The 15,292-nt window shown below is 45.9% G+C and overlaps 1 long non-coding RNA gene across 1 annotated transcript in view; it reads left to right on the top strand.

Moving 5' to 3' along the window:
• The first annotated feature begins 12,051 nt into the window (after nucleotides 1-12,051).
• LOC116082178 overlaps nucleotides 12,052-15,292 on the top strand; it is a 5,037-nt gene continuing 1,796 nt past the window's right edge. Inside the window, exon 1 of the long non-coding RNA XR_004115199.1 lies at nucleotides 12,052-12,288. This is a non-coding gene — a long non-coding RNA (uncharacterized LOC116082178). The remainder of the gene's footprint in view (nucleotides 12,289-15,292) is intronic.

Genomic DNA, 15,292 nt, shown 5'->3' with positions numbered 1-15,292 from the left:
TATATTTCTGGCTGGCTACATTGGCCCTCTATGTCCTTTTAGGTAAAGGTTATACACCATACATTTGTGTTAAATGCCCTCATTTTAAATTCTAAGATTCTCCAGCCTTTCAGTGGCAAATCACAACTGTGTGTAACTCCCATTGCCAGAAACCAAATGCCCTCTTCTGGCCTCTGAGGACACAGCTCATACATGGTACACACACACACATGAAGGCAAAACATCCAAACACACAAAACAGAATGCTCTCTAGGGAAAGGGAAGCCCCCAGGCATTGCCCCTAGCACCTGCCCAGGGTGGGGCTCACACCGCCCCACTTAGGAAAATCCTTCCTGCTTCTTTCTTCTTGTGCCTTCCGGCTTTCTCCCCCTCACCCTGGCGCTGACATCATCTATCTCCCTCCTAAATAGCCCTTGCCATGGAAAGGCTGCCCCCTGGTCTGCAGCTCTCTGTACGCCTTTCTGTACGCATCCTGCGTGAGTCCACTGCTCGCCAGTGCTTTCCGAGCAAGCCTCAGGCTTCTCTGTGGCCATCTTGATGGCAGCTCCCCAGTTCCAAGTGGAGAGGGCCAGTCGGAGGAGGCCCGGCTGACATCTCAGGTTCCAAGGTCACCTGACTTGGCACTCCTGTTTTTCCGTGTCACAGTCACTTGGAGGCCAGGGTCAGTGCAGCAGCTCCTAAGTGTACTACCCACCTCTGGCTACCACGCATGCTTAGAAGCTGCTGAAAGGCTGAAGAATCTTAGAATTTAAAATGAGGGCATTTAGTACAAATGTATGGTGTATAACCTTTACCTAAAAGGACATGGAGGGCCACTGTAGCCAGCCAAAAATATAAAATAGCCAGTTCCAGGAACTCAGAACCTCAGGGCTCTGGTTCCCGATACCTGTCCCTCCTGAATGATCCACAATGAGGGCGGAACTAAGAATGAAGGTCTAGTGGTTTATGAGACTCTCTACCCTGTCAACCAGTAGATGAAGATTACATTCCTAGAATGAATGTGTTCCCCTCCCTAACTGAATACCTTGGGTCAGGTCCCTCTGAAAGTTTCCACTGTTTATGTTCTGTTTCCTTGGTAACCCTCTCTCCGCCCCCAGCTTCTGGATTTTCTCTTAAATACCCCACACTTCTTGTGTTCCAGGTCGAACTCCTCTGGCCAGCATGGTCACGAGATCAACCCCGGTACCGGTATCCCCAATAAACCTTATGTGATTGCAGCAAGTTCGGTCTCTCGTGAGTCATTGATTGGGTGGTCCTGTCATCCCGAGACTTGAGTAAGGACCTCCCCAGTTCTGGGGGTCTTTCATTGCCTGAGGGACCCACGGCAGCCGTTCGGTTCAGTCATAAATACCTCAGCCTGTGGCCACCCTCAGACATACAGTATGTGAGCAGCCACACAGCAGCAGAGCAGTTTTGGGTGTAGTCGGGGATGTTTTATGAGTCCCTGGGACGGACAGACCATCTTGGGAACTGTATACTTGGAGACCACAGTGGTCTCCTCTAGGTTTTCCCCACACTCAGAAGCAGTCCCCAGTGCTAACAAGACTGAGTCACGGGAACAGAAGCTCTGCTCACCAGCACCCATGAACAAACTATTTCTGTCACCAGCTGTGATACCAGGAGGCATAGTCTGACCCCGCCCCCATGGTCACCTGATTTGTCACAACATCTGGGGAAGGGCGTGAATAAAGGAACTGTCTTCTATCAGTGAGGTCAGCTCTGCCTTTGAAGAGTTCCCCTTCTGCTCCCACCTTGCCTTGGAGCACCAATAGTGCTCTGCCAGAAGGACGCTGGCTTCTGGGAGATGCTCCTCCCCTCCTCCACACACTCTGTGAGACAAGAAAATCACCATGGGCAGTGGGGTGTTCGCCATGTCAACTAGTCAGCCCAGTGTCATCCCTCAGAAACTTCTCAGAGTCTGTCGGAAGCCACACACACACACACACACACACACACACACACACACACACAACCCCAAAGGCATAGGAAATCTACAAGTGCCAGTAATTTCAGAGGCAAGATGTCTCCCTACCCCTCCCCCCAAAAAAAACTTTAGAGAAAAAATAACATTCAGGACCCAGGATCATTTTTAAATCCTGACTCTTCATATTAGTCACACTCATTATACCTTGAACCCACCAAGTTTATAAACCATGTGCTTCGTTTCCTAGCAGAGTCAGTCAGAAGTTGATAACACTTTCAGAGCACCTATGCCCATACCACAAGGGAATGCACTGACAAATCCTATCTTTTATTTTATAAACATACACTGTTCTCTGTGTTCCAAATGGAGAAATAACTGACCAGCATAACAGTGCAGGAGCCCATAGGTGAAAGATAACTATGGGCCGGAGAGATGGCTCAGCAGTTAAGAGCACTGGCTGCTCTTCCAGAGGTCCTGAGTTCAATTCCCATCACTCACATGACAGGCCCCAACTATCTGCCAACTCCAGTTCCAGGGGATTTGACACCCTCACACATACATGTGGACAAAACACAGAAGTCCATCTCCCCATGCCGGAGCACTACCCACCCTCCAGAAGAGAGTGTGAGGACTCTTCTCTGCAGGCCAACCCAGGGCCCGGCTCGCCTTTCTCACTGAGGACCCGGGGCCTGCTCGCCTTTCTCAGTGAGGAAAGCAGAGCAAAGCTGCCAAGAGGGAGAAGACAGAGGAGGAAGAAAAAGGACCAAGAGTGAGCACAGGTACCCCCTCCTCCTCCCCTGCTCCCAGAAGCAGCTACAGTGCAGACCGCTCACTGAGGAGCTGCCCTCTCCTTAAAGCATTTTGAGCCCCACTGAACATGAAGCCATCCTGCCTGCTAATGACCGCAGAACTGGCTGCTGCTGGATTCGTTTAACACAGTCACCTGGAATCACAATTCAGCCTGCAAAAAAAAAAAAGATTCATTCTTAATTAAAAGCCAACCTGACCTTTGGAAATCCTTATTTCTGGAAGAGTGAACTGACTTGTTATGACTAATGACTCCCTAATAAGCTTCAAAACCGCAGGACCAGCGGGCACCTCGGCTAGCGTCAGACATCCCCACCCCCACCCCAGAGTAGGAACAATGGGTAACAGACTACAGGAAAGTTTGCACAAGACAAGGTGTGGAGTAAGATGAGAGATGGGCTGGCAAATGGCTGATAGTGAGTCTGGGGTAGGCAGCTTTCAATAGTTCCAAGGAGCTAGTCCCACTTTAGCAGACAGACAGACAGACAGACGACGAGCCCTGCCTTCATCTGAGAAAAGCTAGAAATGGAGCAAGGCTTGAAAGTACAGCTTGGTTACTTTCTTTACATCTTTTAAAATTATTTTTAAGTGTGTGTGTGTGTGTGTGTGTAACTGTAAGAGAGTATTCAAATGTGTGTGTGTGTGGGGGGGGAAGAGACTCCCTGCTCTTTGGCCATATAACTAGCTATCATGACGTAGATCAACCTTACTTAGGGTGATCACCCAGGATGAGAAAAGGTCAGTGGCTGGGGGCTTAGGGTACCTGGGATGCCTCATTAGCATGGAGAAGCATTTCAGGAATCTCAGGTGCTAGCTAGCTGAACACGGGTTTTGTCAGGAGAAAGGAAATTGATCCCATAGTCTAACTAAGGCTACGTGATATTCCTCAGGTACATGTAGGCATATATTTTTTACAGCCTACTTTAATAAGGGTTCAACCTCCCCTCTAGCCCACCACCACCACAGGAGGTAGAAAAGAATGGTTATTAGGATACAGGAAAAGTGGACCTGTTTAGAAATAGTTCTTTGGGGCGACTCCAATCTTTATTGTTCTCAGTCCAGTCCCCTAGCAAACACTAAACAAGAATCAGCAGCTGCAGTCCGGTCCGCTTGGCAGACACCACAAACCAATCAGCAAGGGCAGTTCAATCCAGAAGAAACTGGATTGGTTCGCCAATCTGCCCAACTCTGCAGATGAAGCAAGAAGCTGGAGGATCCTCACAAGAAGTTTTTTGGTAAGTTTTTCTCTTTGAAGTCAACACAAGCTAAGCTCAGCAATGCAACATAAGGCGAACCAACACATGTGTGTTGTCAGCAAAGACTATCGAGGCAGAGCAAGGTAAACCAACACGCCAGCTGACACCGTCTGCGAGGTCATATTAATATTCTTTCTAAACATCACATGTCCTTTTATGTGTCTGCTTCAGCAAAACATCCTCTCACCTGTGTCTGCTTCAGCAAAACATCCTCTCACCTGTGTCTGCTTCAGAAAAACATCCTCTCACCTGTGTCTGCTTCAGAAAAACATCCTCTCACCTGTCTGCTTCAGCAAAATATCATTTGACACAACTGATTTTCCAAAAAAACCCAGAAGTTTCTACTTCAGGTAGAGACGCATGTGAGGGCTTAGAATTCCTCAGACAAGGTCAGGAAAGGAGAAATCCCAGTAATGAAGGGAGTCTCCCACATTGCGCCAAGCCCAGAGGTGTCAGGAAAGACTCTAAGGTGCGGCATGTGAACCTCAGGGTACAATTTCCTGTCGTTGACTTATAGTTCAAAATCATTGTGTCTGGTCTCTGTGACCTTGGCATGTTAGATATGGCATCAAAATCAAAAAGCAACAAAGAAAATAAATAACAGGCTGAACTTCATAACAATTTAATTTCTCTGTTTCGAAAGACATCAATGAGAAAGTGAGAAGGACCAGAGTATTGTAGGGAAATTCTTCTTGAATGAATTTAAAAGTTCATCTGGAAAGAAATGTGTATCTAGGATGTGCAGTGAACGTGAAATGGATATTTCTCCAGAGAAGATACACAAATAGCCAAGAGTCACGGGAAAAAAATACACTGCATCATTGGCCATCAGGGAAATACAAAACAAACTGGAGTAGGCCCAAGCCAATCTATAGTCTTTAGCACAGAGAAAATGGAAAAGCTTGACACTTAGCAACACCATAGGAACGAGCCTAACCAGAGCATGCGCACTGCGGGGGTCGGGGGTGGGGGGGGCGTCACACGGAGAGGCGGAGCCTGCGCGCTGTGGGAACGCGGGAGAGGTGGAGCCTGCGCACTGCCGGGAAGGCATGGGAAATGATGAGATTATTTCTGGTGCACCCTGGCCTTCCCTCAGAAGACAGTATCAAGGTAGCATGACTTGGCACTTCTCCTCGGTTATATATATATATATATATCCAAGAGAAATGAAACCACGTCTACACAAAGACTCACCCAGCACTATTTATAGCTGAACCCAAAAAGTGTAAACATACACAGTCCCAGTAACTCTAACATGAACGAGTAAAATGTGGCTTGTCCATATCATAGAATACTATTTAACAATTAAAAAGCACAAAATACTAGCAGTTACAAAGGTCAACCTTGAAAACATTATTTACTTATTTCTTTTTTGTTTTTTGAGACAGGGTTTCTCTGTATAGCCCTGGCTGTCCTGGAACTCACTCTGTAGACCAGGCTGGCCTCCAACTCAGAAATCCACCTGCCTCTGCCTCCCAAGTGCTGGGATTAAAGGCGTGCACCACCACCACCCGGCGAAAACATTATTCTTAATTTTTAAAGTCAGCTGCAGAATATGTTGAGCTATTCTATTTTTATAAAAATGCCTCCAACAATAATTTACAGAGAAAATGCTTCAGTGTTTTAGGCTAGCTGCTGGTAAGACAGAAACTGGCTGTGGAGCATCATGGGGTCTCTTTCTGGAATGGAAAAAAAAAACATGTTCTAATAACTGCTGATGGTCGCACAGCTCTGAATACAGTGGTGGACAAAACATGGGATTTCATATTTTAATGACTCCATTTTCTATCTCTATGAAACTCAGCCTAGGGGAGAAGAGGAAAGGAAAAGAAGCCACATGGGCGATTGGTCCTGCATCTAACTCTTTGCCACGGTGAGTGAACTCTCCCAGGCAGGGAAGACTGCCCGGGACAGTAGTGCCAAGGTTGGATCTCACGTGTCTGCGCTACGTGAGTTCCGTAAGTGGACCTGTAGAAATCGCTTTGATAAATCCCCACTCCAGACTGTACTTACAGATGCTTTCCCTAAGAGAAGGAATCGGTTGGTCTAAATCAAGCTAACATGAGGCAACCAGAAGGCTTCTGGGAGAACATGACCTGCCACAAGAACAGACGAGAGAAATGGCTAATCACTCACACACACACACACACACACACACACACACACACACACACACACACACCAGCTCAGACAGGGTCCTGAGATTCACCTCGTCTAACTCAGGGGATTCCCCAGCTATAGACTTGAACACTCACAGCCTCCATATCTAAACACAGAAGCCCCGGACTACTTCCTAACTAGAGAATCCAAGAAGCAACTTTCCCTGCGAGCGAGCAACACCCCACCACCACCACCACCACCGTAAACTATGTTGCTGAAATGACAGCACTCATCTCTCTCCATCAAATTGACCTACGAAGCCAAAACGAGGATTTTAGATACTGCATGAGCCTTCATTAGCACTAGCAGACCCCAGTAGTTTTTGCTGAAAAGCCACTCGATTTATTCTTCTATGTATAAAATGTGTTTGTAGAAAATGCTAGAATTTTAGATTTTTCATCTCTTTTATATGTACCCTTAACTCAGTGCTCAAGTTATTAAGCTACTTGTAATCAAATAGAAATTGTGTGTGTGCACACGCGTGCGTGTTCATGTGTGCATGGGTACGTATGAGTATGCATGTAGAAGCCAGAGAGCAATCTCAGGTATCATTCTTCAAGCGCCATCCATCTTGGTTGTTTGAGACCGGAGTCTCCCACTGGCCTGGAATCGCCAAGTAGGCTAGGCTATGGCCAACAGGCCCCAGGGGTCTGCCGTCCCTTCCTCCCCAATGCAAGGATTGAGTACAGCTGTGCACAGCACGTGGCTCAGGGGATTGGATTCAGGTACTGCTAACGCAGAAAGCACTGAGCTCTCTCCATGGCCCCCCATATGGCGATTTCTAAAGCCTTTTATCAGATTAGGGTAAAAGTGTTCTGATGGCCTGTGGAGGGACCTTAAGGCTAAGTCCAAAAAGATTCCCTTCGTTGAAGGAACAGAAGGGGTGGAGGCTGAGAAAGAAGGGGTGGGCTCTGGGTGTGGAGGCTGAGAAGTGCTCTGAGCCAGAGGCTCTCAAGCAGTACACGCAGGGCTGGGTGGATTTGTAGCTAGTCCTCCGATCTGCGCATGCTCACTTTCCCTTCTCTTTATCAAAATGTTCTTTCTCTGTACATCGTAACCAAATACAATCTTTTTTTTTTTTTTCGAGACAGGGTTTCTCTGTGTAGCTCTGAAGACCAGGCTGTCCTCGAACTCAGAAATCCGCCTGCCTCTGCCTCCCAAGTGCTGGGATTAAAGGCATGCGCCACCACTGCCCGGCTCCAAATACAATCTTGTTACTGAAATCCAAGCGTTCTCCACGCTCTTGTGTTTCCTTAGCATCTCTTCTACAGTTTTATGGAACTTTTATACATGGCTCATTTTTTAACATGCCAAAAATATGTAAGGTTTTGCCTGAATATATAAAACCGTTATGAAATAAGTCTTCAAAACACAGACAGGTTTATTGGTTTTGTTTTGGTGTTTTGTATTTAGTTAGTTAGTTTGTAATAAAGGAGGATGCACACATGTGAAGGTCAACTGGACAGCTGGAGTTCTCTCTACCACAGGGTTCTGAGGATTAAGTCACGTCATCTGGCTTAGCGCCAGGTCAAAATATGTCCTATCTGCTTAGGGGTTTCTAGTTTTAGTTTGTAAATATAAGGAAGATGATCAGCAATGCTTCTATTTATTATGAGGAGCCACTATCTGCCTCACTTATAATTTATAATATATTCCCATGCTGCTTCCAAACAGTCATTGGATGTGGGTATGCATGGTTGGAGTGGTCCTGAAAATGAAGATTATAACCCAGGAGAACTTTAGGATGTTTTGTATTCATGGTTCCACTGAGCCAGAAGCTGAAGTCTGTGCAGGCAGGCTGTCCTACAGAGACAGGGGAAAGAAGGATAGAGGCTAATGGGCTACAGGAGAGAGATTTAGCAAGGAACTGGGGAGAGAGAATGAAAACCCTTGGCCAGAGAATGTCAGAAAATCACTTCTGGGGCTGCCAGTCAAATGCATCACAGGTCACTTGTGCATGCTAGGCTAGTGTTCTGAGCTGCAGTCCAGGACGTTTACACACAGAGATAAAATATATACATATATCTCAAATACACATCCGTTCCAAGAGTAAAATCAGAGTTCAATGCACTTTTAGCCAACACTGTTGTAAACCATAAATAGCTTTTTCTCAAGCCAGTCTCATCTATCATGAAATGTAACAGAAGACTGAGGATTTTAATTAAAATTCGAAACATCTTATCAAGTCTGTCTCATTAGTTAAGTTGACTTTGTAACTTAATTTATATAAAAAAACCTATCCCCAAAGCTTAATGAGGTAATCAACCATGTTGCTGGGAGGTGATGGTTAGTGGTTCTTGCTTGGAGCACGTCAGATTCCAGACCAAATGCAACTGGACCCATCAGTCATCTGCAGGCCTAGTGACTACTTGAACACACAGTGGCTTCCTGTATCTGTCTTCGAGAGGTCTCTCCTTGTGGCTAGACCAGTACAGAATCTGTCAGTTGGTGCTGATAGCATGGTACACTCAAGGTAGACTAGCTGTTGTATAGTCTCTGCATTACCCAAAACCATCTTCAAAGAATCCACGGAGGCCGCAAGGGTACTATGACTTGGAAGCGTGATGACGTCATTTCTGTCCTGGTGGTCAGAGCTAGTCACAGGCCAGCCTGTGCCAGATTAGATAAGGAAGTGCAATGGGTCCTACTTGTCATTTGGGGATGGCTCGTGGAGGTAAAGAGGAAACAGTTTACAGATGCTCTGGCGGAGGATACACATGGTGTCGCACAACCCTCTATAACTCGAGCCTCAGAAGATCTGATGCCCTCTTCTGGCCTCCTCAGGCACTGCACTTCCGTTCCTTCCTCCCATCTCCTTCTAAAGCGCAAAATACAGCACAGAAGATGAAGGTAGTAGGTCCTGCGTAGAATACTCTAGGAGATTGCCTTAAAGATCTTATTCATTTATTCTTATTTTACATGTATGGGTGTTTTGCCTGCAGGTACGTCTGGGCACCACATGCGTGCAGTGCCGGAAAAGGCCAGAAGAGAGCGTCAGATCTTCTGAGGCTGGCCTTACAACAGAGGGTTAACATGTGACAGACACCACCTGGATCCTCTGCCAAAGCATCCAGGGCTCTCAACCTCGAAGCAGTCTCTCCAGCTCCTGTTTGTATTCAAATTTCAAACATCATTAGTCTACAGATAATATTCGTCATTTTTTTTACAAATTAGCATATAAACCTAAATAAATAAAATAAGTGAATCCCCGTCATGCTGGGTGGGTACCAGTGTCGGTCCTCTGAACCCGATTGGCAGGACATGGCTGTTCTGTTTTCTCTCCTTTGGCTAGCAGCTTGGCTCAGGGAAATTACTCAAGTGAACCGGGGAGTCAGGAGCCTGCTCCCAGATATCACAGCAGACCCGGGGCGTCAATAATGAATGGCCTAGAGGAGGCAGATGTTTTGAGCAGATGCCACACTCAAGTTGTAGAGGGGAGCAACTGCTCTCCTATTTGCTCAGGTGATTGACAGTCACAAATGGAGCGGCCCATGTTGAGATTCAGCCCAGGGACACTAACACCAGTTATAATAGCTAATCGGATATGGAATGTGACACTGTGTCTCTAATTTTACAGGCTGAAAGCTGAACGTTCCTCCCCACCACGGTTTACTCCCGATCTTCAAGGGCCCGTGACCTCATTCCTAGTCCTGATATCAAAAAGAGCAAAAGAGAACTGCGGGCAGGCCTCACTCAGTTCCATGTGCCTCATATCCCAAATGCCCAGGCAGGCAGGCAGATTTCTGAGTTCAAGGCCAGCCTGGTCTACAGAGTGAGTTCCAGGACAGCCAGGGCTATACAGAGAAACCCTGTCTTAAAAAAAAAAAAAATTAAAAGTAAATAAAATAAAATGAAGTTACAACCCTCCCTAGTTACTACTTTTGAAAGATTTATTTACTTTCATTTTATGTTCATATATTTCTTGCAGTATGTATGTGTCCCACATCCATGCCTGATGCCTATAGAAGCCAGAACAGGGTGTGTTGGATCCCCTGGAACTGGACTTACAGATGATTGTGTGCCACCATATGGTTGCTAGGAACCAATCCCAGCTCCTCTGGAAGAGCAGCCAGTGCTCTTCATCTCTGAGACATCTCTCAGCCCCAAAGGTATATTTCTTTATGATATAAAAGCTATCTTCAGTTTCCACCCACTTTTGGGGGAGGGGGTCTCTCCTATCGCTCCTCTCAGGGCCCCATGAAATTGTTTCTCACTCTAGAATGCTGACTTGCTAGCGGACACAAGAAGGCTCTTGTTGCTGCCACCGCAACTGCCACTGGGGACTCTAAAGTCCCTGAACTTTCTTTTCTTTACATCTGCTTTTTTATTTTATTTATTTATTATTTATTTATTTATTTATTTATTTTTCTATGTAGCCCTGGCTGTCCTGGAGCTCACTCTGTAGACCGGGCTGGCCTCGAACTCAGAATTCTGCCTGCCTCTGCCTCCCAAGTGCTGGGATTAAAGGTGTGCGCCACCACTGCCTGGCACATCTGTTTTTTTTTTTTCTGGAGAACGTTTTTTATTTAAAATTTTTTTTAATGTTGTTTTTATTTATTCACTTTTTTTTTTCACATCTGCTTTTTTAAAAAACTATCCCATTATGCACTCTTAGGATGGACTCTTCTCTGCACACGCTTACACACACACACACACACACACACACACACATACACATACACACACGCATACACACATACACACACACATACACACATACACACACGCATATACACACACATACACACGCACATACACACGCACATACACACACACATACACACACTATATTTGCTTTATATATCGTTTTAATATATTTTTAAAATTTTTTTTCAGGGGTGGTGTCTTGGAGTTAAAGGGGATTTTGACCAATGAATTAAGAGAATCTGGACAATAGACTCGTCCTCCAGTGCACTAGCTAAATTCCTCCACCAGGGATGCCCTGGAATAGCCTTTTGTTGATGGATCAGACAGAAGGTTGAAGTCTCCTGCTCCTTACTTGGCTCTTAAGTTTGTCTGGTCCTAGATCCCGATTCCTTTGAGTCTGATTGACAGTGGCAATGCCCCCCGAACAAGCCATTAGCTACGGAGACGTCTGTCTGTTTCTCTGTAACTTCCATAAACGATCCAGTCTGGTGTGACCAAGCACAGTTCAGCCTGTCCTCGGGTGTGGAGCTACCTCAGCCCAACTCTGCTGAGCAGCGCTTTCCTGTTCACACCCCTACACACCTCCATAACTTGGCAGGAAGCTTGGAGATGTTGGAGTCTTTAATTTTTAAAAAACGTGTTTATTTGTATGTGCATGAGTTTTTGTTTGCGTGGATATCTGTGCGCCACGTGCATGCAGTGCCCACAAAGACCAGAAGAGGGCACTGGATCCCAGGGGCCTAGAGCTACAACTGCTGGGAACTAAACCCTGGTCTTCAGGGAGAACACCCCATGCTCGTAAGCAGTCCAGAGGTATTGGAATCCTTGCAAAGGAAAATAGTAATTCCTGCTACTGCTACCACCCAGAAAATCAAATGGGATTCAAAAACCATCTTCTCCCCATCACATCTCTAACCCTGAGGGAGCTAAGCCTGGGCCTTCAAATAAGTTCTCAGTAGTTACACCTTCCACAAGGGCAAAGACCATGTTGTTGCTTCTTTACTACAGATTTTTGCTGGTTTGCCCCTGGCAACCGGCATGTCTCATGACGAGCTTAAAAATGCAGAACCATTATCTCCAGAGACTTCTGTTTGTCTCTCTGTAACTTCCCTAAATGATCCAGTCTAGTGTGACCAATATTTTCTAACGTGATACCATGACAATCCTCAGGGGCTGGTGCCGGAGAAGAGGGAAGTCCCATGATTGGATGATAGGCTTGTGAATGTTATAGACCATCCAGCCAAGCTGTCAGTCCCCAGACACCATGTTGACATTGGCCCTGGTTTAAGTCTTCCTTCTCTTCCATTTCCTCCTCTCCCTCCTCCTCTTTAAGGCGTCAGTGGAGAGAAGAGATCCAGATGAGCCACACTACCTGCAGAGCGTGCAGAGAGCTCCCTGGATGCAGCTTTCATCAGTCATCACCTGTGTGCAATGGACCTCGGTGATGCTCCTGCATTTGACTCAGCTCAGCTCCTGGAAGTGACCCCGACTTGGGTGAGATCTTACTTTTATCTGTCACCAACTCCCCGTCAGGGTGAGCAGCCACTTTTCACATCTCCCCAGGGACACGGGTGTTGCCCCCTGGCTCTGTCTCTACCTGCAAACTGTCTGTTGGGGCCTGAGCTCCGGAGTTCCTCTTAAAAGCCAGACAGCTTTCTGTGCTACTGGTGGACCACATGGCTCCAGCAGGATGATCTCAACTTAGATGTCTTTCTGTGCCAGAGCTCCAGAGTCCCTTGGTGGATCCCTGCCACCAGGCCCATGCAATGACTGTCGATTCCACAGTCAGCCATCACAACACCCATTTACCCAGTAGAATCGAAACTCTTAAAGCTTATAATTAACCAATCAGATTTATGTATCAATAAATTCACAATTTACAAGCTGCCAATACAATAATTTCAGGACCAACTGATAATGATAAAAGCTTTATCCCAATTATTCTAACCTTATGATATCGTAACTACCTGTGGTTAAAACCACACTGGCTCATGTCCACCACCTTTCTCCTCTCTCGGAGTTGCTCTCTGTCTCTGCAACTCTTAGCTCTGCCTCCATTTTCCCTGTCCAATCCCAGGCCTCCTGAAGCCCTGATGTAACTGGACAGGTAAAATCCTAAGACACATGGGTCTCACACAACACTGATCTTTCCATCCAGCTGTCCACCAGCTGGAAGAGGAGGGACTAAGCAGTGGGGGAGGGGGGACTCCTGTCTGTCAGTGTGCTCCAAGACTTCAGACTTGAAGAATCCCGAACAGGGGGTACATTCCCAAAGCTACAGCAGGGACTGGAGGAATGAACAGTTGCAAGGAACTGTGGCCAGAGACCTCTCCTCCAAGCCATGAGTCTCCTTTCCTCTACAGACAGAATCCCTAAGATTATAGGCATGTGAGGACCAAAATTCTGTGTCTGCAGCTGCTTGACCGTGTTGCTTTGGGACTGAGGCAGCACATAGTGGAGGGAGCAGATGGTAGAGCAGGCTGCTTGTTGTATAGTGGCCAGGAAACAAAGCAACAGAGGGAGATGCCAGCGGCCCAACATCCCTCTCAGGGCTTCTCCCAGCAGCTTGACTTCCCTCTAAAGGTACCGCCACCTCCTAAGTGCGCAGCAGCCTGTAGACTAAGGACAGCGGACAGGGGTGGCCGATGGGCACATCAGGGAAACGTAAAGTCCAGCACAACAATGAGTAACGTCACAGCAGCTCTTCAAACCCAAGGCACAACGAGCACAACTGTAGTAATGATTAGTTTAGCATTAATATAGCATAGTGATACATCATGTTATGTCATGTTATAGTATATATTAAATTATAATCATTTTACTATTTATAAAGTGTTATATAATAACTATAGTATATGGTATGTTATATGCAATATAGCATTTTTACGATTTTACTATTTATAGTATGTCATATAATAACTATAATATATTATATTATCATGTTATTGTAATCTAATGTTATCTATATTATATCACACTGGGTTTTCAAACTCAGAAGAAAAGGTTTAAGAATCAAAGATAAACCCTTCTTACTAGCACACCCACAAACACAGAGGTAAGTGACATCTCCTCCTCCACCTACATGGGTCCTGGAGTGAACTCAGGCCATCAGGTCTATGAAATAAGTGCTGTCAGCCACCGAGCATCTCCCAGGTTTCTTGGTTTGTTGTTTATGAAGCAGGACTCTCCTGGTTACACTGTTTTCATCTGAAGTGGGGAGAGGGAGGCCTGCCTACAGCCTTGTTGTAGTAATTACTTAATTACTACATTACTTAAGTAATTACTTAATCTCAGTCAGGACTTCTACTTCATCTTTCATCATTCAGTTCCTAGATAAAAGACACATAAAAGTCTACATACAGAATGAGCTCCAAAACAGCCAGTGCTACCTACCCTGAGAAAATCCTGTCTAGAAAAAAGCAGAGGTGGGAGGAGGGAGGAGGAGGAGGAGAAGGAAGAGAAGGAAGAGAGGAAGCAAGAGGAGGAGCTGGGTATCTAGGAGGAAGGAGGCCTAGGGAGGTAAGAAGGCTCCAATGCTAGCCTGTGAAATGAATAACAGATCCCTGTGATGATACTGCCAGGGCCTGGAGGCTGCTGGCCTCATTTTCATTACTGGTAGCCATTTGTCTCTTCTTGCAGAGGAAAAGGGAAAGGACTCCTTTCAGCAGATAGGAACCACTTTCAGTTTCCTGGGGAACGCTCGCTTAACTCTAACTACCAGAAATCCACTGTAGAATAGTCCAGCTTGAGCTCATTTCAGGATCTATGAAGTCCCTTTCGGAGTTTGGAGAATTGGAATCTCCTTTGGACCTGACACTAACCCCAAAATAAAAGTGTGTCAAGAAGAAAGGCAAAGCTGTGGCACATACTTATAGTCACATGGTAATTGGGAAGCAGAGGCAGAGGAGTAGCAGAAGAGAGAGTCTAGAGATATGGTTCAGCAGTTAGTAACACTCACTGCTCCCCCGGAGGACTCAGGCTTAGCTCCTAGCTCCCAACTCTCCTTAACTCTAGTCCTAGGAGATCTCATGCCTTCGTTTTTGTCTCCATAGGTATGGGGCACACACATGAAAAACACCCATTCGCATAAAATAAACAATTAAAAGCAAAATAACCACAATAATAAAATGGGTTAGCTAACACCTTGCCTCGATTCCCATGTAAATTTTATAATCTCTTGGTCTAGTTCACCAGAGACAAAATGTAATGTTTCATTATTATCTGTCTTTCAAAAGAGAAAGAAAGAAAGGAAAGAAGGAAGGAAGGAAGGAAGGAAGGAAGAAGGAAAGAAAGAGGATTTAATCTCCATTTTGGACTACCCTTTGGCAATTTTGTTACAGGGAGCCCACCAGAGATGATCAGTCAGACACAGTTTGTAGGCAATTGAAAGGATTTATTCCAGCCAGCATGAACTACACTCAGGTATTTGAGGACCTGAGTGCAGCCCCAAGCATTTAGACCCAGGGGCTTTTAAAGGCAAAAACCACACTCTGGTTTG

Source organism: Mastomys coucha, unplaced genomic scaffold (genome assembly GCF_008632895.1).
Source record: "Mastomys coucha isolate ucsf_1 unplaced genomic scaffold, UCSF_Mcou_1 pScaffold7, whole genome shotgun sequence".
Classification (NCBI taxonomy): domain Eukaryota; kingdom Metazoa; phylum Chordata; class Mammalia; order Rodentia; family Muridae; genus Mastomys; species Mastomys coucha.
This window is presented reverse-complemented; position numbering and strand designations above follow the sequence as displayed.